The 27,087-nt window shown below is 38.9% G+C and overlaps 1 protein-coding gene and 1 pseudogene across 2 annotated transcripts in view; one reads left to right on the top strand and one right to left on the bottom strand.

Moving 5' to 3' along the window:
- Positions 1–27,087, top strand: part of UBE2E2 (ubiquitin conjugating enzyme E2 E2) — a 351,668-nt gene that overhangs the window by 97,539 nt on the left and 227,042 nt on the right. The window lies entirely within an intron of this gene.
- On the bottom strand, positions 23,218–25,381 carry LOC114890695 (annotated as a pseudogene).

Below are 27,087 nucleotides of genomic sequence, written 5' to 3' on the forward strand. Positions count from 1 at the left end.
ACTGTCAGGCACTTCGTACCCACTACAGCAGCCAAGAGCTTACAACAATATACCCACAGCAAGAACAAACACAGCAATTGCGGACGGTAAAGCAAGAAGAAACGTAAGCCACTGATAACAGAGACTAACATTACACAGTTTTCAAATTGCCAGGGCCTTGTCACATTTCTTTTTCTGATAGGTCATTTCACTTAAAAAATTTCAGTGAAGGTGAGGACAAGAAAAGACAAACAGGAGAAAATCGTGTCTTATGGATAAAGAAGGAAATCACGGTCACAGTGCTTAAAGGATACAGGAAATGCACAAAGGTCTTTTTTTACAGGTACCATAAAAAGTAGATTTTGCAGAGGTTGAAAGCATAGGATTTATCTGAGATATGATCAAAATCCAATCCAGCTCACCTTTTGAAAAGAATTAAAGGATAAGTACAAAGAAAGAAATAGTACCTTGGGCCTTATGTGAAGATGACCTCACAGCCTCTGTTACAATTTCTAACCTGTACCCAGGGTAATCTATAACTACAGTCTCCTTAAACCATCATGAATACTATGTCTGAATATCTCCAGAATTAAAAATCCTTCTAGGAGCATCTGCATATGTGTGTCTTAAACTTTGCTTCAGTTTGAACCCTGCCTCTACTCCTAAACCAAAAAGTCTTTGTAGGAGCTTACCTGGTAGTGCAGTGGTTAAGAATCCGCCTGCCAGTGCAGGGGACATGGGTTTGAGCCCTGGTCCGGGAAGATCCCACATGCCACGGAGCAACTAAGCCCGTGAGCCACAACTACTGAAGCCCGCGCGCCTAGAGCCCGTGCTCCGCAACAAGAGAAGCCACCGCAATGAGAAGCCCGCGCACCGCAACAAAGAGTAGCCCCAGCTCGCCCCAACTAGAGGAAGCCCGTGTGCAGCAACGAAGACCCAACACAGCCAAAAATAAATAAGTAAAATAATTTTGAAAAAAAAAAGTCTTTGTAGGTAGTAGTCTCAGATATTACCTTCTCATAGTCCTCCATAGATGCTTTTCATATAGCAAGGACTCTACAAATGCTTTCTGATTCAACAACTTAGGTAAGTTGTAACTGATCAGAAGGTCAGGCAGCAGGACCATTAATAATAGGAATTATAATTATATTTTCTGATCCAAATAATGGGGTCTGACAGCATTTCAGAATCTATGAAAACTTAGTGACCAGAAAATTCAAGGTATAAGCTCTTTGTATCTACAGAGGAGAATACTTTTGTCTCAGATTTGAAATCCTATTTCCTAATTTAGTGTATAAAATACTTGACCAAAATACACTGATTAGCCAGAAGTAATGTCTGTATCAAAACTACATTTGACAATGGCTCTTAATATGTGAAAACTCACTTACATATGCCCGACTCATATTAAAAATTTATGATACATTTAAATAAATCTATGAAAATAAATGCAGTAGCTGAATAGATCTGGTCTGTTAATACCAATTAGACAAAAAATTTTTAAATCCTTTATCTACAAAATAAACTCATGCTTTTAAAGAATCAATCTATGTGTAATTATTTTTATTTCTTTATGGCTACTCTACAGTTAATATTACAGACAATGTCAAGAAATAACAGAGAGGAAGTAGCCCAGACATTCAGCCTTGACCCAGAGAAGTAAGTGTGTTAGTAATTCTGTGTGATTTCAGTGACCTAGCTTTGCACCAAACAAGTTGAAAAAATTTCAGTTTATTTTAAAAAGTCATATTGCAACACACAAACTGACTTCCCAATTTCTCCAGTTCTGACAGTCATACTAATAAAAATAAGTAATGATAACGACGCTATGGATAGAACTACCACTTTGTTGGGCCAGGTTAAACGCTGTTACTTGGAATACCTGCCCTTTTGTCAGAACACTTCCTCTTCCTGCATGCAGGTATTAGCGTGCTCGAGCGCCATCCTCTTCAGGAGGCCCCTTTGACAACATAAGCCCATGCTGATGATTTCTCTGAATTACAACGGTCAATTTGTCTCTACCACACCATCTAGCATTTCATGATGCAGGACTCGTGAAGTTCTCTGGCTGTTTTTCTGAATGTACCGTTCTATTTGCCCCTAAAAATAAGCTCCTGTGGGTCAGTGCCATCTTCTCTTTCCCATGCCTTCACTCATATAGCCTAGTTCTGGAAATACGTACACTTAAACAGACCCCTCCATTTTGCTTTTAATGTTAACTAGGATTCTTGTTACTTTAATTTACACAAAAATTACCAAATGATTATCCTCCTTGTTCTTGACCTCAACTGCTTTATCGGTAGGTTCCCCGCAAAAAGGCCTAGTTCACAGACACAAAGTTGAGGCTGACCTTGAAGAAAGAACAGAATATCTTTAAGTGCTAATAATGCACAGGAATAAAACTCCCGACCCAGGTTTTTTGAGTATAATTTAAACAAACTTATGTGACTTTTTAGGTAGTGAGCTCTCCTATTAGCTCCAGTATCACCATTATTTTGAAGGTCATGCTGACCAGAGTAACACTTCTCTGAATTCAGCCAGAGCTCCCAAGATATTTTAAGAAATCATCCTTTTACAACCAGGAAAGGTCTGGAGGGAGGGGGTCATTTAATCCATTTTACAAATATGGGATCTAAAGTACAGAAAGGTTAAGTGGCACATAATAGACTCTCAGTACATGTTCACCAAAGTGAAAGTGCTAGGTAAATTGATGAAAAGAGTGAAGATTAAAGGTGCATCATCCTGAACCTTAGTTTAAAAGCACCCTTGTTTAAGGAAGGCTCAAATCAAACTACGAGGCGTACACCTCCACAGCAAATCAAGGAAAGACCTGCCCTCTTGCAAACTTTGGCACAAAAGATCATCTTTTCCTTTTAAAATTGTTTGGCTCCCCATTCAGGCCATCTCTTCCACCACAAAACTGAAATCAATGTTTTGTGACTTCAGTAAATGAAAATATTGATACATACTAAAACCTCATTAATAGAAAACCTAAACTTTTGGGGAAAGTTGGTTTGAATTATCTGCTGTTTATTAAAGAATTTAATCTCTGGAGAGGCAGAAGTTTGCTTTGTTTTTCTTAAAGTCACAATTTTAGCTTGTGATCCTTCATCCAAATTCTGTGAGTAATTAATGAAACAACTGTGGCAGCATCCTTTAGAGGACTCTTCTCATGTGTTAGAAAGTTACTGACAAGAAACACTTAGAAACTGAATGGATCACTTGGCAGCAGTGTTGCTATTGACCTAAAGGTGGGAATCATTTAAGCATAGTCTCAACTATTCAGAGCCAGCAGCTTCAATTTGTAGGTTGTCCATTCCCTTGGTTTTCTTCTTCGTTGCTGATAGCTTGTGCTAGAAAATAATTTATTCTGTCTCAACAAACTACAGATAAGATGTAAGAAAATTCAAGTTGGATGATTTTGCTTTAGGTAAGGAGCACTTTCAAAAAGTATTGTGGATTTCATTAAATAAAACAGAAGGCAAGACTTTTTCTTGTTCAATTGTTTATAATGCTATCCCTAATATTATGGGTAAGTACTGGCTAAGTAGTAACCAAAATCAAGCCACACTTCTACAACCATGAAAACTATGATTGTGGCATCTTAGCTGGGTTGTAGTTTGTAGATTGAAGAAATGTATTCATTGACCTAATTTCTTTCTTTTTAGTTCTTTGAGGTGTTTGTACTGGTTTCCTGTAAGCAGGTCTTAATTAGCAAAGATTTTTAAGTCCCTGTTCCTATCAAGACAGGCAGAAACCAGTCTTGGCAGATAAACTGACTCTAATCTTGGGAACAATTAAGAAAAAAAAAACGTTAAAAGGTCAGTTCTATGCATTTTGATATATAATGACAGTATATGCTGATGGAGCAGAGTTTGTGGGTTAAATCACATACCAGTTAAATTCATTTTGTTTTGAGGGTACAGCTATCACCCCAAATACAGATCAGTAAATGTATCTCAGGAATCAAAAGTATGGGGCTTCCCTAGTGGCGCAGTGGTTAAGAATCCACCTGCCAATGCAGGGGACACGGGTTCGAGCCCTGGTCCGGGACGATCCCACATGCCACGGAGCAACTAAGCCCATGCGCCACAATACTGAGCCTGCGCTCTAGAGTCCACGTGCCACACCTACTGCGCCCGCGTGCCTGGAGCCCGTGCTCCGCAACAAGAGAAGCCACCGCAATGAAAAGCCCGTGCACCGCAGCGAAGAGTAGCCCCCGCTCTCAGCAACTAGAGAAAGCCCGCGCACAGCAATGAAGACCCAACGCAGCCAAAGATAAATAAATTTTTTAAAAAAACTAAAAAAAAAGTATGAGAGAATGGACTGCTGAATGGAAAAGATGTTAGACGTTTAAAAAATGATTCAGCTTTCTGAAATAGTGTTAGTATTTGCCCTGAAGTTGATCAAAACAGAACTTAACCCTGCATAGGAAAGTGAGGTTTGGCTCTGCTCAAGATCATATCTGATTTCTTAAGCAGTTTCATCAGTGTCAGCTGTGAGATACACTTAACATTAAGTGACAAGGCAGGATTACAGTGCAAGCCCTGGAGTCCAGCCAATTTATCATCCTTGAAGCTATGTGGAATGCTGTGTAACACGATTGAAAATAGATGACAGAAGGCTGTCCAAACAGCTGCTGCATGGTGATCTAAAATGGGGGATCGCAGACCAGGCTGACAGAAGCAATGCGTTAAGGGCACACCGAATCACAGCATGAGATGCTAAAACACAGCTCAGGGCAGCCAGGAAAGAATTGCTTCTGTGAATGCCATAATCAGAAATGAAGTGATTTCTTTATAGCAAAGCCACTGGAAAGAACGTGGTCCTAAAGCAGTTGCTTGCAAACAGGGACAGAACGTACAAATAATAGTTGCGATTCAAATCAAAGGACAAGTTAATACAGACATCATGAAAAGAATTAATTAGATCCTTTCTTTAAAGCAGTTCACCAACCATTAGAAATATCTTTCATTATCAAGGCATCAACAACCTTAACCACTTACCTAAGACAGAATTTTAAATTATGTTAGTTTGGTTTAAAAAATAATAAATGTCCAAAGGGCTAATTTTCCAGTGTGGAAATGTTCCTCCCTCCTCTAGTGTAAGACATCATTTTGAACATGTTCAGTGCTTAGATAAATTGTGGACTTAATTTATTAATAGTTTTCTATGACATGAAACTGAAACCTTTTTTTTTATTAGAAATAATGCATTTCACTGATGGGGATATAGACTGTTTGCCTGTTCATGTGCCTTTGAGTAAATCTTATCGGCATAATAATATAGAATAATTTAGTTGAAAAGTTCTATAGCATAAGAGTATATCATCATACTTAAAGAAATGAGGTAAAACTGAGCCAAATAAGGATCCAGAGGAAAGCGTATTTTCAGATGTAGCCAGGCTTCTAACTTAAAGCAAGTTACATCCCCAAATTTCTTCAAAATAAGTAACAGAAACTCAGAATGCACTTTTCCGAAGAATAATAACGTTAGGTTCACAGACTGGCCCACAGATGCCAATTTAACACATGAAGTACCTAAAATATACATTTGCATTTAAAAATGAAGATAACCACTGCGAATACATACCAGTAATTAAACAAAACGAAAAAGAAATTGAAGAAATAAGTGGATAAAATAGTCAAATATAAAATGATCCCTTTGCAGCAAAGCTGTTGAAAAGAAAGTGATTCTAAAACAGTAGCTTGCAAAAAGGGACAGAGGGTACAAATAATGGCTGCGACTAAAATCAAAGGATAATGTGATATAAACAGCAAGAAAAAGATTAGTTCTAATTAGAGCACATACGGAGTTAGTTGAAAACTTTGGAGTCTATTTTGAAATCTGTATTGGAACAGGGCAGGTATTTTTGAAGTTGTGATTAAGGGAAAATTAGAAGCTTACTTCTTCCTCTGCTCAATTCTTAAAAGCCAGTTGACGTCTTTCTCATTCTATATACTTGTTGGTGATTTCATCTACTTCCCCTTATTTCATGACCGTCTGTTTGCTGGACTTCCAAATCTATACTCCTAATTTAGCGCTTTTTTCTTAAGTTTGCTACTGTATGTTCAACTGCCTACTGAACATTTCCACATGGATGTTCCACAGATACCTTAAATTCACTATGTCCAAACCCAAAAATGTTACTCCACTTAAAACTCTTCAACTGCTCTTTTTTGCCTTCAGATAAAGTATAAACTCTTTCAGTTGAATTACAACACCCTTTATAATTTACACCTGTTTATCCCAGTTACCTTTTATCTCCTGGCAGGATGAAGGGCTGACCTAGCAATTCAGTGAAAAAACACATGCCATTCTTTCTCCTGTCTGGTCCTTTGCACATGCTTTTAAATGTATAAAGAAACTGTAGAAAAACTACACAATAAACTTATAACAGTTATTTGTGTTGAGGGGTATAATTTCCTTGTATTCATAAACCTAAATGCTGCTCAGAGCATGGATTTTAATTATCTACGTACAGTGAAGCCCAGGTTGACCTGAGACACGCTGACTGCCAGATACTTCTCCAACAAAGATGAGTTCATTTGGGATTAGCAGAGAGTTGCAATTCACAGTCTGCAACCATAGTGAGCCACGAGCCACGTGCAAAAGTCCCTGACAAGGAAAGGAAAATACTTTTATAGAGAGGAAAAGGAATTTGGGAGGGCTGTAATAAACAAAGGGTCTGTGGCTTTTCATTGGCTGAGTCCTTCTCCTTCCTCTTGGGCTTTGCTGTACTTGCAGGGTGTGAGAGCTCCCCCTTCTTGTCTCCTAACTCTAGTTAAGTGGGCTTTCTGTTTGTTTATTTTTAAATTAATTAATTAATTAATTTCTGCATTCGTTCTTCGTTGCTGCGTGTGGGCTTTCTTTAGTTGCGGTGAGCAGGGGCTACTCTTTGTTGAGATGCGTGGGCTTCTCATTGCACCGGCTTCTCTTGTTGTGGAGCATGGGCTCTAGGCTCGCGGGTTCAGTAGTTGTGGCGCACGGGCTTAGATGCTCCACGGCATGTGGGATCTTCCCAGGTCAGGGCTCGAACCCATGTGCCCTGCATTGACAGGTGGGTTCTTAACCACTGCACCACCAGGGAAGTCTTGTTTATTTATTTTTTATACCCGCAAGCAATGCTGTGATTAAAAAAAAAATTATTTTTTTAGGTGCTTAATTTGGTTAGGAGTAGTAAATGTAAAATAATGAATTATGTGTAGTGAATACTGTTTCTTCCAAAATAAAAATTTGGGTTCATTTAAAAATATGAGTATAAACTGTCCTCAAAATGCCATTGATATGCTCACAGTAAAATCAGTTGTTTAGTTTTTTTAAGTATCAGTACTTATAAAGAGTAATGTAATTTAAAGTATTTTATTTTGTTACATTTTGTAAACTACAGATAATAAAATTGTTAATCCTAGTGTATTATCAATGATAGGTAAAGTTAAAAATCTCTCAAGTTACAGCAACTGTTTTAAAAAATGGTTTATGGAGGGCTTCCCTGGTGGCACAGTGGTTGAGAGTCCGCCTGCCGATGCAGGGGACGCGGGTTTGTGCCCCGGTCCGGGAAGATCCCACATGCCGCGGAGCGGCTGGGCTCGTGAGCCATGGCCGCTGAGCCTGCGTGTCCAGAGCCTGTGCTTCGCAACAGGAGAGGCCACAACAGTGAGAGGCCCGCGTACCGCAAAAAATAAATAAATGAAAAATAAAAAATGGGTTATGGGGCTTCCCTGGTGACACAGTGGTTAAGAATCCTCCTGCCAATGCAGGGGACATGGATTCGAGCCCTGGTCTGGGACGATCCCACATGCCGCAGAGCAGCTAAGCCTGTGTGCCAGAGCTACTGAGCCTGTGCCCTAGAGCCTGTGAGCCACAACTGCTGAGCCCATGTGCCACAACTGCTGAAGCCCACGTGCCTAGAGCCCATGCTCCACAACAAGAGAAGCCACTGCAATGAGAAGCCTGCGCACCGCAACGAAGAGTAGCCCCCGCTCGCTGCAACTAGAGAAAGCCCACACACAGCAACAAAGACCCAACGCAGCCATAAATAAATAAATAAATAAATAAATTTGCTAAAAGAAAAAAAATGTGTTATGTTACCTCCTACACTGTAGGTGGGAATGTAAATTGATGCAGCCACTGTGGAAAACAGTGTGGAGATTCCTCAGAAAACTAAAAATATGATCCAGCAATCCCACTCCTAGGCATATATCCAGACAAAATTATCATTCAAAAAGAATACATGCACCCCCTATGTTCAAAGCAGCACTGTTCACAATACCCAAGACATGGGAACAAGCTTAAATGTCCATCAACAGAGGAACGGATAAAGGAGATGTGGTACATGTATACAATGTAATATTACTCAGCCATAAAAAAGAATGAAATAATGCCATTTGCAGCAACATGGATGGACCTAGAGATTAACATACTAAGTGAAGTAAGCCAGAGAAAGACAAATACCATATGATATCTATGTGGAATCTAAAATATGACACAAATGAACGTAGCAGAAACAGACTCACAGACATAAAGAACAGACTTGTGGTTGCCAAGGGGGAGGGGGTGAGGAGGGATGGAGTGGGAGTTTGGGGTGAGCAGATGCCAACTATTATATATATAGAATGGATACACAACAAGGTCCTACTGTATAGCACAGGGAACTGTATTCAGTATACTGTGATAAAAGCATAATGGAAAAGAATATGAAAAAGAATGTATATATATGTGTAACTGAATCACTTTGCTGTACAGCAGAAATTAACACAACCTTGTAAATCAACTATACTTAAGTAAAATAATTTTTTAATGGGTTACGTTAGAGTAAATTATCCCCAGGTGGGAAAGGAGTAAGTAGGAGAAGGACTGTGGAGACCTGCCAGCATAACCGTATGAGTCCCTTGTGGTCAGTAGCTGCCCACCTTCACCTTCTCAGTCTGCATCTTCACTCTCCAGGTCACAGTGGCCTTGAAACACTGGGAAACTGGCATCCAAAAAAAGTGTTATCATAACCAGCGAAGTACCAAAGAAAGCTCCTTTATTTTCATCTAAAAGTAAATCACCTACCTGAAACGGTACATGAAACGGGACTTTCTGAATCATGCTCCCAAAGAGAATAAATTGACTGTGAACTGAATTCTCATTGGTAGCAGAAAGTATTAGCAGGCACTTCTAAGTGATACTTGTAAGATGCTCTCTTTTACAAGTAATCTGTCCCTTTCCCTTCCTGACTGATACTCTGTAATTCAGAAGGGCAAGAGATGCTCTAGGTACCAGCATTTCAACCAGCAGGATGCTGGCAGGAAGGTCCTGAGGAGCAGTGCAGAGCTTTGCAAGAATGACTAACACACACACACACACACACACACACACACACACACACACACACACAGTCACCTTAGAGATTTTTTTTAAAACAAACCTGATCCTGTACTTGAAAAAATAACCCGTAACCTACCTTCTTCTGAGACATTTGCGTAAACTAACGGTTTATGATCATTTGCCATTTTCTGCTCATGGACAGTGAAGTTTAGAGATAATATATTGAGATATTGGATAGCTTTTCTCATTTTGCTAATGGGATATCTTTCTACACATTTCTTTACACACCTAGAAAGAGACCATATCTGATCATCTGATCTGAATCCAGTGTTAGTCTAACGCTGTAATCTTACTGTGAACCTATAAAAGTATGCTGCTAATACAATCTTCAGATTGTTTGAAATGTGGGGAAATAAAAACAAAAGAGATCGACCCGGAGATTATCTCAAGTTCTTCTAGAAAAGAAGCATTAAATAAAATGCCCTTTCCAGTGAAGAGAGCAGGAAGCATCAAGGCTCCATTCACAGACACCACCAAAAACCAGAATCCTGTGGATTCTTGCAATGGCTCACAAAACAAGATGATTGAAAATGAAAATACAGTTGAGCTCAAGCAGTTCCCAACTTCTACACTAGTTATATTTCAAAATTTGATTTATCCACCTTAGTACTTAGACCCTGGAATTCACTTACCCAATTTAATTATTTTGCATACTGTTCTTAAGAGCCCATGACTGTTCATTTAAAAAAAAAAAAGTAAGCCACAATGTACCTGAATGCCAATACAATTCTGAATCAAAAGAAAGCATACTCAAAGGTGTAATAAAAGAATGATATCTACACTGTTTACATGGACTGAGAAACCCCTCAGACCAAAGTCATTGACAGCAGGCATGTAAGCACTTCAACAGAATTGCGCACATGGGGCCTGGAGGGTGAAGGTCAGGGAGTGCTCAGGAAGATGTTTGCCTGACTGTGAAGCCTGTGCCTTAAGTATGAGGAGAAGGCATAGGGGCGGGAGCCGTGTTTCCGAGGCGAGGCGAAGGGACTGTCCTCACAGACCGCCCCCTCTTTGTACTGTCATTATCGTGGGTCCTGTTACCACAGACCCAGTTCTGTATCTCCTTCCTAGATTCAGGGGAAGCGTGGCAGGGTGTACACTGTGGCACAGGTGGTGGCTGGCGAACAGGCAAGAAGAGGGCAATTCAAATGCAGTGTTAAATCCTGAAGGGGATTCCTGTGGCCCTTCCCGTGTCCATTTGCCTGTAGTGACTGAGGTGACTTGAGCCATCGGAGACCCTGTTTACAGAAATTTTAACAAAAGGATGTCTTGGTGGGGTTTTTTATAGAATAAAGAGAGAAGTTTAGCAATTTTATGGAGTTTTTTTATTCGTGGTACTCAAATTCTCTTAATAGTTCTCCCCTTGCAATCAAGGTAAAGTAATAGCGTTAGCTCTGCTGTGGTTTTTGTTTTTTTTTTTAACATCTTTATTGGAGGATAATTGCTTTACAATGGTGTGTTAGTTTCTGCTTTATAACAAAGTGAATCAGTTATACATATACATATATCTCTTCCCTCTTGCATCTCCCTCCCTCCCAACCTCCCTATCCCACCCTGCTATGTGGCCACAAAGCACCGAGCTGATCTCCCTGTGCTGTGTGGCTGCTTCCCACTAGCTATCTATTTTACCTTTGGTAGTGTATATATGTCCATGCCGCTCTCTCACTTTGTCCCAGCTTACCCTTCCCCTTCCCTGTGTCCTCAAGTACGTTCTCTACGTCTGCATCTTTATTCCCGTCTTGCCCCTAGGTTCTTCATGACCATTATTTTTTTTTTTTAGATTCCATATATATATGTGTTAGCATACGGTATTTGTTTTTTTTTCTCTTTCTGACTTACTTCACTCTGTATGACAGACTCTAGGTCCATCCAACCCACTACAAGTAACTCAATTTCGTTTCTTTTTATGGCTGAGTAATATTCCATTGTATATATGTACCACATCTTTTTTATCCATTCATCTGTCGATGGACACTTAGGTTGCTTCCATGTCCTGGCTATTGTAAATAGAGCTGCAATGCACATTGTGGTACATGACTCTTTTTGAATTATGGTTTTCTCAGGGTATATGCCTGAGATATTGGGATTGCTGGGTCGTATGGTAGTTCTATTTTTAGTTTCTTAAGGAACCTCCATGCTGTTCTCCTTGGTGGGTGTATCAATTCACATTCCCACCAACAGTGCAAGAGGGTTCCCTTTTCTCCACACGCTCTCCAGCATTTATTGTTTGTAGTTTTTTTGATGATGGCCATTCTGATTGGTGTGAGATGATATCTCATTGTAGTTTTGATTTGCATTTCTCTAATGATTAATAATGTTGAGCATTCTTTCATGTGTTTGTTGGCAATCTGTATATCTTCTTTGGAGAAATGTCTATTTAGGCCTTCTGCCCATTTTTGGATTGGGTTGTTTGTTTTTTTGATATTGAGCTGCCTGAGCTGCTTGTAAATTTTGGAGATTAATCCTTTGTCAGTTGCTTCATTTGCAAATATTTTCTCCCATTCTGAGGGTTCTTTTCATCTTGTTTATGGTTTCCTTGGCTGTGCAAAAGCTTCTAAGTTTCACTAGGTCCCATTCGTTTATTTTTGTTTTTATTTCCGTTTCTCTAGGAGGTGGGTCAAAAGGATCTTGCTGTGATTTATGTCATAGAGTGTTCTGCCTATGTTTTCCTCTAAGAGTTTGATAGTGTCTGGCCTTACATTTAGGTCTTTAATCCATTTTGAGTTTATTTTTGTGTATGGTGTTAGGGAGTGTTCTAATTTCATTCTTTTACATGTACCTGTCCAGTTTTCCCAGCACCACTTATTGAAGATGCTTTTTTCCATTGTATATTCTTGCCTCCTTTATCAAGGATAAGGTGACCATATATGTGTGAGTTTATTTCTGGGCTTTCTATCCTGTTCCATTGATCTATATTTCTGTTTTTGTGTCAGTACCATACTGTCTTGATTACTGTAGCTTTGTAGTATAGTTTGAAGTCAGGGAGCCTGATTCCTCCAGCTCTGTTTTTCTTTCTCAAGATTGTTTTTGCTATTCAGGGTCTTTTGTTTTTCCATAGAAATTGTGAAATTTTTTGTTCTAGTTCTGTGAAAAATGCCAGTAGTAGTTTGATAGGGATTGCATTGACTCTGTAGATTGCTTTGGGTAGTAGAGTCATTTTTACAATGTTGATTCTTCCAATCCAAGAACATGATATATCTCTCCATCTATTTGTATCATCTTTAATTTCTTTCATCAGTGTCTTATAATTTTCTGCATACAGGTCTTTTGTCTCCTTAGGGAGGTTTATTCCTAGGTATTTTATTCTTTTTGTTGCAATCGTAAATGGGAGAGTTTTCTTAATTTCACTTTCAGATTTTTCATCATTAGTGTATAGGAATGCAGGAGATTTCTGCGCATTAATTTTGTATCCTGCTACTTTACCAAATTCCTTGATTAGCTCTAGTAGTTTTCTGGTAGCTTCTTTAGGATTCTCTATGTATAGTATCATGTCATCTGCAAACAGTGACAGCTTTACTTCTTCTTTTCCGATTTGGATTCCTTTTATTTCTTTTTCTTCTCTGATTGCTGTGGCTAAAACTTCCAAAACTATGTTGAATAATAGTGGTGAGAGTGGGCAACCTTGTCTTTTCCTGATCTTAGTGGAAATGCTTTCAGTTTTTCACCATTGAGGACGATGTTGGCTGTGGGTTTGTCATATATGGCCTTTTATTATGTTGAGGTAAGTTCCGTCTATACCTACTTTCTGGAGGGTTTTTATCATAAATGGGTGTTGAATTTTGTCAGAAGCTTTCTCTGCATCTATTGAGATGATCATATGGTTTTTCTCCTTCAGTTTGTTAATATGGTGTATCACGTTGATTGATTTGCGTATATTGAAGAATACTTGCATTCCTGGGATAAACCCCACTTGATCATTGTGTATGATCCTTTTAATGTGTTGTTGGATTCTGTTTACTGGTATTTTGTTGAGGATTTTTGCATCTATGTTCATCAGTGATATTGGCTTGTAGCTTTCTTTCCTTGTGACATGTTTGGTTTTGGTATCAGGGCGATGGTGGCCTCGTAGAATGAGTTTGGGAGTGTTCCTCCCTCTGCCATATTTTGGAAGAGTTTGAGAAGGATAGGCGTTAGCTCTTCTCTAAATATTTGATAGAATTCGCCTGTGAAGCCATCTGGTCTTGGGCTTTTATTTGTTGGAAGATGTTTAATCACATTTTCAGTTTTCAGTGCTTGTGATTGGTCAGTTCGTATTTTCTATTTCTTCTGGTTCAGTCTCGGAAGGTTGTGCGTTTCTAAGAATTTGTCCACTTCTTCCAGGTTGTCCATTTTTGCTGGGAGTTAATTTATTGTCAAGCGACACTACCTGGCGGGGATTCTTACTCATTCCCTCCCTCAGCATGCCCCCCTATGCACGGTTACTTTGAGTTTGTCTAACAGACCATATTCACTTCGGCCCCTGGTCTCTGCACATTTTCCTTCTACTTGCACCTAACCTGCCTTTACCCCTCTCAGATTTTCAGCGGAAATGTCACCTCCTCAGAGAGGTGTATTTAGTTGTCTCCTGTCTCTCCCATTAGCTGAGTGAATCAGGAGGGTAGGAACCATGTCCATTTTGTGTACCCCTCTATACCCAGGGTTTAGCACCATGCCTGAGATGTAGTTAGAACTCAGTCGGTACACAGTCTTGAAGAAACATAGGGGAATCTCTGTGTAATGTTTCTTCAGGTGTGAAGAGCTACTTTATAATTTACATTTAAAAATCTCCAGTGCTTAAGGATTATACAGACATTCAATTTCTTGATGAAACAGTATCAATATACTTTTTAGAAAAACTTTTAATTCTATATTGGAGTGTAGTTGATTAACAATATTGTGTTAGTTTCCGGTGTACAGCAAAGGGATTTTGAAAGGGAGCCCTTCTCCTGAAGGTATAAATACAAATATAGCAGCACTAATTTTAAGGAAACATTTCAGTATCTGACAAGTCTATAGGCCACAGCAGAGTGTGCACAAATGTTAGCGAATCACTGCTTCTAAAAATGTAATAACGGGAGTCAGAGATTTGTCAAACAAGATTAGTATTAATGTTATTCTTCTCAAGTAAAATATAGGTCTGTCAAGACAAGTACTATTTTAAGTTAAAATATCATCAAATATCCACCTTTGTTTTGTGCAGTTTCCACAACTTTAGCCGGTTGTGTCTATACTAATTTTCTTGCTGAATTTTTTAATCAACACACTTTTAAAAATCTTAAGTAAATACATTTATTACACATGAATAAAAAAATTGAGAGCTGCCTGCAACATTTTGCTGCTGACAGCTGACGTATTTTGAGAAACATGAGCTTGACTTGCTGGTCCCTGCAGAAGATAGGGCTTGGTTACATAGCATACATGCTATTAAGGTTGCCAAGGACAGAACACACCTCATATTCAGCTTTAGTTGTAGAGTATAATCAATACCACAGTAGAATTAGAATTATTCAGATGGGGGACACATAGCTTTGAAATTTAAAGAAAAATAATTTTTTTACAAAATTCCTGTATACACTAATGAAAGTAAGATGTGTATAATTTTAAAGTAAACTGTGGTATTCTTTTACTCCTCATTTGTGGTTAGCTTTGAGTATATTCTGCTTACTGACTAAATTTCCTTTTTGGATAAGTATATAAACATCATGTGCCTGAGCTCACTTTGTGTTCTTATTTTAAGAAACTTGTGCGGTTCCTGTTCTGCTTTTAAATACCTCTCAGCTGTAGCCATAGATCTCACATTATAGCAGATTAAGAAAACATCATGGGGGAATAACTAACTTTACGACACCAAAAATAGGTGTTGGGAGTTGGTAATGACTACTGTGTCCTCATTAGCATAAATGTAGTTATATATATGTAGTTGTTTCTGGGTACACATACAAGAGATAGGTAAAAGTTGTTGAAAACTTGAAATTTCAAATACCGCTATTAAGATGAAAAAACAAATAATATTTATTAAGCTATTTATTAAGCTCTAATTATATACCAGGCACTGTGCTAAACACTTTATCTGTTATTTCATTTAATTGTCTCAAAAACCAGAAGGGAGATAAGGAACTGAGATAAGGAACGGCCAGTAAGTTGGGCAGGTGAAATTGACATACACCTGTTGTATTCCAGAGCCGGAGCTCTGTACACTTTCAATTTCAGATTCTAAAAACCATCTTTCACCAAGTCCTCCCAGTATTCCGCATAATGGCGAGGATCTAATAGATAAATTGACTACTGACTGATCTAGTAGATGCGGATCTAATAGATAAACTGACCACTGCTGACTGATCTAGTAGATGTGGAAAACATCCTCCTGGTTTCTTTCACATCAAGGCTTTTGCACATCCTTCAAACTCTGGTCTCCTAAAGGTAGGAATAATTGATCTCACTGTGAAAATAATCAGGCAACCGTTAGTACCATAAACTCTCACTAATGATTACCTAGAATTACACGATAGCGAGCAAAGTCACATAGTAACATACTTTGGATGCCGGCTGAAGCATACATCCACAGCTACTGGTGCTTCCGGTGTGCTTGCCAAGTGAAACGACGTTGTCATTCCAGGCACATGGGCACCCAGGCCTAGCTGATGGAGTGCAGTGCAAATCACATCAAGGTCAGGGATTTGGCTTCCTTATGGGCTAGTTAGCTGCCCACCGTCAGAGACAGAGCATGGGCTCAGTGCCAGCCGGTTGCATGGTATGTTTGGGTGGATATAGTAATTAGAGAAAAGCATGACTAACATCCACATCTAGGAGAGATGCCTGAGACTGAAGCTAATAAGAATCCACCTAAAATGTCTAAAATAGACTGGCTACAGGAAAGTTTTTCAGAAGCGTCACAATCTGTCTTGTGATGTAAAGGACAAGTATCTCAATACATATTGTTAGGAAATTCCAATGGAAGAAATCTACAAATGTGGGTGTTATGACAGAGGACATGCACAATACATACATTTATGTAAGTTCTTTTTATATAAATACTTTATATTAAAATACTGTAAGTAAGTTACTTTTGGATTATATATTCCTTATTGTATCATGTTTTACTAAACATTATATATATTTTACTCAATATTGTTTTAAGAAACCCACTTATACTCTAATTTGTAGGCTGTTTATGGAATTTTTAAGAGTACTCTGACTATATATAATTTTTGCCTTATGCATTAACTTTAGAATCAACCTACAAGTGAGCGGTGACTCTAGAGCACGAAAGTAGAGAGATAGATGTTGTAATAACAACCAGAGTAAGAAGGGGCTTTTCGTGGATCTGGATATGTTATAAATTAAAAACATTTGCAGACTGTCTGAAACATATCCAAGAGCAAAGATGCCCTAATTATAGACATATGGTCACGGTTCTTTATACAAAAACATGCAGAGAAAAGGGAAAGGTAATTTATTAACCAATAATGGCTTGAGAGACATGTATTACTTTAAAATGCATCCACCAAAAATCCATTTGCAGTATAATTTGGCTTCCTAACTTTCAGAGTCTACGTAGCAGAAAGAAGGAGGCTTCCTCTCTACATTGAACCACTGCAGGTCACTCAGGCAGTAACTGTCATCTGACTTGTGTGTGTCCTTGTCCAAGACCTCGCACCAGGTTATGAACCTGTTAAAAGACCAAGTGCTTTTCACCTCCGTATTCACTGTGGTGCCTCAGCTGAGAGTAGCGGGAACTCAGAAACATCAGATGAATTTTTCTGGTTCTTGGATCAGGTCGCTTTCTCATGGCAAATTAAAAAGTGATTTACTCGTCTGTAAATCAATCTCTTGTGAGTTTGGTTAACACAAATTAATTTCCCAGAGTTTGATTCCCTTGGGTGAAGTGATAAAATTAGATTTCAGTGGAATGTACATAGATCAGGAGGGTACAGGGGACAAAGTTTCTAATAAATTCCTGTAAATGAACGGTATGTTTCTCCAGTGCATATCAATGGGATTTCATGATAAGCTAACCCTCTTTCTGTGCCGCACCCTCTGATGTTTTTTCCCATCTCATGATGTTCAAATAGGAATAAGGGTGTAGATTTCTTTTTATTTTTGCCCTTTATTATTATAGAAAGACATAACTCTCCACTTCTTGAATGGTTTTAAAGGTATATAAATATATTAAAGGAAGAAAATATAGTCTCTTTATAGAATCTAGAGGTTTCAACAATTAGAACGATAAACGGACAAACATAATAATTTTATTTAGCAATCCCTAAAGGCAAGAGGCAGCAAATTCCATCTTGAAAGTCCCAGCAAATCTGTGATCAGTATCCTGTGGGTGTAGTTAGCAGTCTGGTGTTTTGAGAAGGAAAATAATGGTTTTTAACTGGCTCATTTCTGAGTTACATCCTGAAAGGAGAGGAATGAACTTAGAGCCAATATTAACAGGTGGTAATTAAATTATGGGTTCTGCATGCTTAATGTCCTAGACTAAGGCAAGATGAGACAACTGAGGCCATTAACTTTAATAATTGGAATCGGTATCTCTCTTAAGTAGTATTTTATAGCACATTAACAATGGTTGATTAGTATTAAATCAGAAAACAAACTGTTTTCTTACTAAAGCATGTTTTACTAATGCAGAGTCATACCTGTACATTTAAATGTGCAGTATAACTTATAGGAGGCAATGTCTTTTACAAAGGTAAAAAGAAAGATAAATGTAAAACGTTTGTCAAATTTTAAAGTCAGTATCTCTTGACGGCCCATGATTGGCTACCTTTAATTATAAAGAACTGGGAACAAGAAAAATTTAAAACATTTAATTTTATTATTAAAGCTGAAAAATTCCCAATTGAAATGTTTATTCTTTTATGAAGATTTTATGCCACCTGACTTAATGTTTTAAATACTAGGTGGTTATTCCACATTAATTATATAGCAGTGCTGTAGGCATCATGCACAAATTACATCATAGTAATGACAGTCCTCTTTCCAAAGAGTTTTTTGTTTTGTTTTTAAGAACATTTAATGAACATTTGCATTTGTAATACTTTCAAACATAACTATTACCACATTGATTTTGAAATACTTAATGTCATTTGCTTATATTTTGGGTTTTTGTTAAACAATCCCAACCTCCCCTGAGAGGTCCATTTTGTTATGACTCGAGTGAACATATAATTTATCTGCCAAACTTTTGGGGAGTGAAAGGGGATGCTGTTATTAAAAATAAATATGCCAGGACAACAGGTGTAAACCAGGATATATATCACCCAGTGCAGTAGTAGACTATTACAATATTATAGTAGAATAGTCCCTGAATTATTATACTCCCTATTCACCAAATGCATCTGTAGAGAAATGCTTTCAGGATCCCTGCTTGGGATAACCGGAATGCATGTTTCCCTGAGATCTGGGTCTCCCTCACCTCCAAGTCACTGGACGTGTTTTTGTTGTTGTTTTCACTTTGGTGCCTGGTGCCCAGCACATGAAGATGAAACGAGTGGAAGCTCAGGCCCCAGACTAGGATAGGAATGTGCTGGAATTGTGCAAGGGGGGGGGGGGGGGGGACGGAAATGAAGGGAATTGCGGGCTGAACACAGGGAAGCTGGGCTCTCCTTCCTGTTTAAACTCCAAGGGAGAGTCTCTTATGGGATTGCCAGAATTTGAGCCATGTCCGCCAGTCTGGTGTTTTACTCAGTACCCGCTCAGAGAAGGACAACGCCATTCATAAGATACTACCGATAAGGGGTTAATATCCGACACGCACAAGCAGCTCAACGTCAGAAGAACAGACAACCTGGTTAACAAATAGGCAGAAGAACTTAACAGACATTTTTCCAAAGAAGAAATGCAGATGGCCAACAGGCCATATGAAAAGGTGCTCTACATCCTTAATCACCAGGGAGATGCAAATCAAAGCCACAAGGAGATATCACCTCACAGCTGTCAGAATGACTATTATCAAAAAGAACACAAATAAATGTTGGTGAGATTGTGGGGAAAAAAGAACCCTTGTGCACTGTTGGTGGGAATGTAAATTGGTGCAGCCACTGTGGAGAACAGTAGTGAAGTTCCTCAAAAAACTAAAAATAGAACTACCTTATGACCCAGTAATTCCACTCCTGGGTATATATCCAAAACAAACCAAAAACAAAAACACTAATTCAGAAAGAGACACGCACCCCCATTGTTCATAGCAGCACTACTTACAATGGGCAAGATATAGAAGCAACCTAAATGTCCATCAATAGATGAATGGAAGAAGATGTGGTATATATGTACAATGGAATTATTACTCAGCCATAGAAAAGAATGAAATAATGCCATTTGCAGCTACATGGATGGACCTGGAGATTATCATACTAAGTGAAGTAAGTCAGAAAGACAAATACTGTGTGATATCACTTATATGTGGGATCTAAAAAATACCACAAACTAGTGAATACAATAAAAAAGAAGCAGACTTACGGATAACAGAGAACAAACCAGTGATTACCAGCAGGGGGAGAGAGAAGTGGGAAGGGGTAATATAGCAATGGGGAGTAAGAGGTACAAATTATTAGATATAAAATAAGCTACAAGGATATATACAACACAGGGAATATAACCAATATTTTATAATAACTGTAAATGGAGCATAACCTTTAAAAATTGTGAATCACTATATTGTACACCAGTAACTTATATAATATTGTACATCAACTATACTTCAGTAAAAATAAATAAATAAATTAAGTTAAAAGAAAAAAGAGAGACCATTCATAAGAGTGGTGAATGTTTAAGTTCACCAGGATTCTGGAGGGGGGGAAGGGACGGATCTGGGGTTTCAGCACCGCCCTCTTCAGTTCAGCTGTTCTCCCCCATTCTGCTGCTGGAGACTGTTTTAAATCAGAAGGGGTCAACATTGATAGGATTGAAGGGACTAGGAAAGGGGGCAGGTCAGGCAAGAGGGGAAGGAGAGGGAATTGGGAGAACAGTAGTGGATTTGGCCCCAGGCACAACAGGTTCTAGAATTTTAAAGTGGGGGAGAGAGAGGAAGTGCTTCGGCTGAGAAGCCTGTGTGCATGGCGAGCTGCAGGTAGGACAGTCACAGAGATGCCCCTCTGTCTGGACATATAACCTATAATTAATCTATACCTGTCTGAGTCATATGTATTTTAGACAGGTCTGTAATCTTCTCAGAAAAATAACAGCATGAGTAGACTTGCTCAGTTTTTCTCTTGTTCCAGTGATTTCACAGCAATACCTCTTTGCTCCCAGAAAAAGAGAAAGGTCTTGTAGCTCCACATTATCTTTAAATGTGCTTTTATTGTGTGCTTACCTGCACTACGGTCGTTCGGTGTACAGACCCCATGGTGCATGTACGATCTTTAAAATGGGGGAAACCATGTAAGGAAGTTAAATTAGGAAAAAAAGAAAAAAATCAAAACAGAGTACAAATAGCAAGGTTAAATTGAGTGCTGTTAACCCCCTGCTGGCACCAGCTAATAGTGCAGAAGCAACAGTGGGAATCTGAAACAGAGGTTAGTGTTGGGAAATTTCAGCTCGTGACAGTTATAAATGAAATATATTGGCTAGTTTTTCTTCCTAGGGTATCCCTTTAAAGAAGAGTTCAAAGATGATACTCAGTGTATATCCAGTAGAAATAATAAAAACTAAAATAATATCTTAGTCTGAAGTACCCATTAGAATTCAGGTGAGTTTCCCCCCGCCTTTAAAAAAAGTAAGATGTAACTTACATAGAGCAAAATGTGTAAACGTTAAGTTTTATTTATACATCATACAGCTCAGTGACTTTTAAGATAGGAATAAACCCATGTCATCAGCAATCAGATCAAAGTTCTGAACATTATCACCATGCCAGAAAGTTCTCTCCTGCCTCTCAAAACCATGTCTGTTATTATTCAGAAGGTTGATTCTCTAGTTATTCTCAGTTCGCCTCCACTTCTATGTGAACGACCATATCAGTTTCACAGTCACAGGCTTGTTGCCTGTAGTTGCAACAAGCAATTGCCTTCTCTCCGCAGTGTGTTTCCAGAACACTTCTCTTCTGCTGTTGGCCTTATTCTCTCATATCCAGTTAAATGGAAAACAGCTCTTCTTTTATGGGTAAGTAGGTAATTCAATAACAGTGACATAGTTGCCTTAGCAGAAAACTTGCTACTTTGAGAATATGGGTAATTGAGAAAATCTGAGAACAAATCAGTGACATTGAATGACAAATATAAAGTATCCATAATACTGTATGTAGTAGGGTATAGGTATTTAACATCTTAAAACACCATTCATTAAAAATATGTTCATAACTGGTTGTAGATTTCATCACATAGAAAAAGTGCTAGCCACGCTCTAATTTAATAACTAGTACATCTTTTGAAAACGTAAAATTTTATAAGCAATAGCCACAATGATTCTTCTTCTCTGCTTTCACTTCTCCTCTCTTCCCTTTTTATGAGAAAGTTGCACTCAGGAAGTTTTTGTTTGCCTGTGCATCTTCCTCCTGGCGTCTTCCACTGGAGGTGTTCTTTGGTTGTCTTCACCTCTTTTTCTTCCCATTTCCAGAACTCAGCAACATCTTTTCTCTCTATATTCAAATGAATCCAGTAGTTCCACCTCCACCACTGGTGGAGCTTAGGATTTCCTCATCCTACAACCCCAGTCCTTAAATATCAAAATGCCGTTCTCACAGCTCCCTGTTCTCTCACCATATCACAGAGCACACCTATCCATTCTTCCTTTCACACCCTTCCTATGAAAATATAGTACCCATTTATTTAGAAAGCTTTTAACTATCATGAATTTGGTTCTATCCTATTTCCTGGAATACTTTATATAGAAAGGCTACATATAAAAAACCAGGGCATTCTGTTCCTAGATTCCCGTGTGGGGTTTACTTTGTTTTAAATTTAGTCAGTGCTTCTTTAATCGTCTAAGTGAACACTATTGTCTATAGGCAATCCATTTCCACATTTGGTGTGTTGATGATTAGCTGCTGGGTAGTAGGGCCAGGTGCCCACTGCCCTCAGGGTGAGCACAGCCTCACTGGAGTGAGTGCCACAGGAAAGGCCTTGACAGTGATTCAGGACAGGGACAAACTTAGGACAAAGACAGGGAAGGAGATCTGGCAGGAAAGTAATATAGAACTGAGAAAAGACAAAAAGTTGTACAAAGAATGCAGACAGGTTAAGAGAAAAAATTAACGATGCAGGGTCATTAGGTTCACTGAAACAAAGCAAAAGCAAAGCAAAACAAACCCTGCTTTTTGAAAACTAAAAATAGAATTACCATATGATCCAGCAATTCCATTCCTGGGCATATATCCAGAAAAAACTATAATTCAAAAAGATACATGCACCTCTATGTTCATAGCAGCACCATTCACAATAGGCAGGACATGGAAACAACCGAAATGTCCATCAACAGATGAATGGATAAAGAAGATGTGGTACATATATACAATGGAATATTACCTAGCCATAAAAAAGAATGAAATAATGCCATTTGCAGCAACATGGATGGACCTAGAGATTATCATACTAAGTGAAGTAAGTCAGACAAAGACAAATACTATATGATATCACTTATATGTAGAATCTAAAATATGACACAAATGAACCTATCTGTGAAACTGAAACTGAATCACGTACATAGAGAACAGACTTGTGGTTGCCAGGGGTGGGGGTTGGGGGAGGGTTGGAGTGGGAGGTTGGGATTAGCAGATGCAAACTATTATATAGAGAATGGATAAACAACAAGGTCCTGCTGTATAGCACAGGGAACTATATTCAATATCCTGTGATAAAACATAATGGAAAAGAATATGAAAAAGAATATATGTATATATATATATATATATATATATATATATATCTGAATCACTTTGCTGTACAGCAGAAATTAACACAACATTGTAAATCAACTATACTTCAATAAAAAATTTTAAAAATTAAAAGTAAAAAAACCCCTGCTTTTGGTTAAAAAAAAAAAAGATGAGGAAACAAAACATGGAAGAGAGCAGAAACGTGTTCCGGGGACTGAGTTGATAGAGCTTTTGAGAAATTTTCACAGGTCTAAAACAGTAATTAACAATGGAAAGAGCTTGTATTTTCCACTTCCTACATGAGGCTATTAGTATCTAACGAGGCAACAGATATAAAATATCTAAGAGATTTGGGAGGATTGTTTTCCTCATTAAACTTTGTTTTAATGGGTCTCAAAATTCTGTGACAGATTTTTGGTCAGGTTGTTTCCGTTAGAAAGTACTGATTTAAAAAAGTAATAACTTAAAACCGCCACGTTCACAAACAAATGGTCCACAAAACACTCTCCTTTCCTTCTGAAAGCTTAATGATGAACTGTAATCATTAACCACTCTTTTACTGTTAAACTTAAATGGCCAGTTGAGAGAAACAGCTCTGAGACCGTTCTTCCACCACTGATTAAGACTAGGGTGGCAAGTATTAGGGATAATATTCACTTAGCCTTCTGAGCTTTCTGGGCAGACTTGGTGACCTTGCCAGCTCCAGATGCCTTCTTGTCCACTGCTTTGATGACACCCACAGCAACCGTTTGTCACATGTTACAAACAGCAGAATGACCCAGAGGAGGGTATTTAGAGAAGCTGTCAACACACATGGGCGTGCCAGGAACCATATCAACCGTAGCAGCATCACCAGATTTCCAGGATTTAGGGCCATCTTCCAGCTTCTTCCCTGAACGGTGATCAAGCTTCTCCTTCAGCTCAGTACACTTGCAAGCGGGGTGAGCTGTGTGACAGTCGTGCACAGATGCACGGCCAGCACTGATTTGCCCTGCGTGGCTCAGGATAATCCCCTGAGCCGTGAAGCCACCTGCTTCCATTGGTGGGTTCTTTTGCTGTTATCAGCCATGTTGCTGTTGCCGTGATGAACATCTTTGCCAGACAAGTTCTTGACATTGAAGCCCACGTTGTCCCCAGGAAGAGCTTCACTCAAAGCTTCGTGGTGCGTTTCAGCAGACTTTGTTTCAGTTGCAAGGTTGGCTGGAGCAAAAGCGGCCACCACGCTGGATTTGAAAACACAAGCCTCCATGGGGACAGTACCACCTTTGCCACCAATTTTGTAGACGTCCTGGAGGGGCAGACACAGGGCGTGTCAGTTGGATGCGTTGGTGGCAGGATGCAGTCCAGAGCTTCAAGGATTGTGGTTCCACTGGCATTCCTGTCCTTACCAGTGAGTTCCCATCCCTTGAACCAAAGCGTGTTAGCAGTTGGCTCTAGCATGTTGTCACCATTCCAATCAGAACTTGGCACAAATGCTGCTGTGTCAGGGTTGGAGCCTGTTTTCTTAATGTAGGTGCTGACTTCCTTAATGAGTTCCTTGTTTTTCTTCTGGCTGCAGGGTGGCTCAGTGGGATCCATTTTGTTAACACTGACAACTAGTTGTTTCATGCCCAGTGTGTAAGCCAGAGGAGCACGCTCACAGGTCTGCCCATTCACCTTCTTCAGATTCACCAGTGCCTGCGTCAGCAATGAGAACAGCACAGTCAGCCTGAGATGTGCCTGCCATCATGTTTTCCATAGTCTCTGTGTCCTGAGGCATCAGTGATGGTCCCATCACACTTGCTGCTCTTGGATTTCCACAGGGAGATATCGATGGTCATGCTGCACTCGTATTCAGCTCTCAGTTTATCCAAGACCCAAACATACTTGAAAGAGACCTTTCCCATCTCCAGCAGCCTGGTTCTCAAAATTTTCAGTGGTTCTTTCGTCAGTGCCATCACGTTTGTAGATCAGATGGTCAGTGGTGGTAGATTTGCCCAAGTCTGTGTGTCCAGTGAAGATGCTGATAGGAGTTTTTTTCTTTCCCATTTTGGCTTAGATTTGTAGTGGTTTCTTATGACACCTGTTGTGGCAGTAAACCTCTTGCAAAAAAGTGAAAGGATTTTCTTTACGGTGGTATAAAGTTAACCTAAAAATAATCTGAAATTCCCAGTGTAGAAGGTTGATTTAGGGATTAGGGGCCTAAATAAATACGACTGTAGCTGCAATTACACTAACTAGGCTAGAATTGCAAAAGATCAGTCCTCACGCTTTGCAAAAAGATCACTGGATGCAATGAAAGTGGAATTTCTCCCTTCTGTACGTTGCTACCCAAGTAGGCAACTCAAGGGACCTTAATGCCTGCCTCTAATGCAAGACAGACTGCATTCAGGGCAGAAAACCAGACCTGATGGCTGGATGGCTGGCTTCAGCATGGAAGTTCCCACATTTCTAAGGGTATATGCCAAAAGTATGCTTAATGCCTCGGCAGGTTTGGTAGCTCATGGTGCTGGAGAAACAACCATAGCGCTAGTCTCTGGGGACATGTTATACCAAAACTAAGATGGTATTACGTGAACTGATAATTCACAGGAATCTGACAGCTTTCAAGAGTGTAATCCCATTATTTTTCTTAGGAGAGAATGTAAGAAACCATAAGATCTCAGCGTGAAAGCTCAGTGACACCTTATGGCTCTATCTGTGAAATGTATCATTATTTGGTTATTCATGCTAGAGGACAACAGTTTTTTTTAAAACCAAGGGAATAAAGCAATAACTTCTGAAGTTTTACTCATCTTAAGAGGCATTTTTCTAGGAATGCCGTTATTCCTGGGGCCACAGAGTTCTATGTGCCTGACCTAACAGGCTAATTTTAGACTCCTTCCTCCTCTACTGTTTGATGTTGAAGAGTCTTTTTTTTTTTAACAATAAAAACAGCATCTTTGACCAAAGGCCATGATCAAAGCTGCTCTTTGAATGAGAAATAAAACTTTCAAATAACTGAAAATTCACCATCTGAAATTCCAGATTCTGCAGTTATAAAAGAGTAAAATATCTGTATTTCCTCCTTCAACTCATGAATATATCCAAGCTGAATTTTGTAATTCTAGAGTAGTGGGTAATAGAAAAATACACATTGTAAAATAACTGCAACTCCAGTGGCAATCACAAGTTCCATTAAATAGGCACTTTTATAATAATAAGCTGTTAGTATTAGATTTACTTCATGAGGTCAGGTAGTTTTTTAAAACACTACTATATTTTATGAGGTTTGTTTTAGAAAGCTAATTTCATTAATTCCACATCTTTCCTTCCCTTGTGAATCTTGAATCGGCTGAGACAGGGGTATGTATTTGTGGAATCTCTCTCAATAACAAACAGGAGCAAGAGACATTTTTGCCAGTTTCTTAATAGACAAAGTATATAAAAATCTAGAAATGTATTCCTACAACTGTGGACTGATCAAGTTTTTATGAATTTCATATTATATGCAGCAAAAACTGTATTTAAACTCTGAAGTGGATGCTTCTTTACACCAAGGAAGGACATTGTAGTGCAGAGCATAAACGTGAGAACTAAAATGGCTTGTCTTAAACTGTTAGGACACTCCCCACCTGTGTGAATTTCCTCAGTTCCCTCCTCCATGAAGTCAGGATGATTGACACTAACCTTGCTGGGTTGTGGGAAGGATTACTCTATATACTGCCATGTAGAGCGCCTGCGCGGAGTAGGAGCTTCACAAATGTCAGCTGTCACCACCATCATCATCTTTTTTCATCATCTAGCTGGTTTCTGTGTTAGGATTATCATTTTTATAAAGTGAGTTCCATACATAATGATATAAATAATTAAGAGAGATTAAATGAAATGTTCTGTTAGGTGTTAAGAAATATACCATACCAGTTCCTACAATTAAAAAATACGAAAAAGCACATAGGGAAACAAAAGCCATAACAAAATGA

The sequence above is a fragment of the Monodon monoceros genome, unplaced genomic scaffold (genome assembly GCF_005190385.1).
Source record: "Monodon monoceros isolate NGI ecotype Baffin Bay Population unplaced genomic scaffold, NGI_Narwhal_1 Super_Scaffold_11, whole genome shotgun sequence".
In the NCBI taxonomy this organism is placed as follows: Eukaryota; Metazoa; Chordata; class Mammalia; order Artiodactyla; family Monodontidae; genus Monodon; species Monodon monoceros.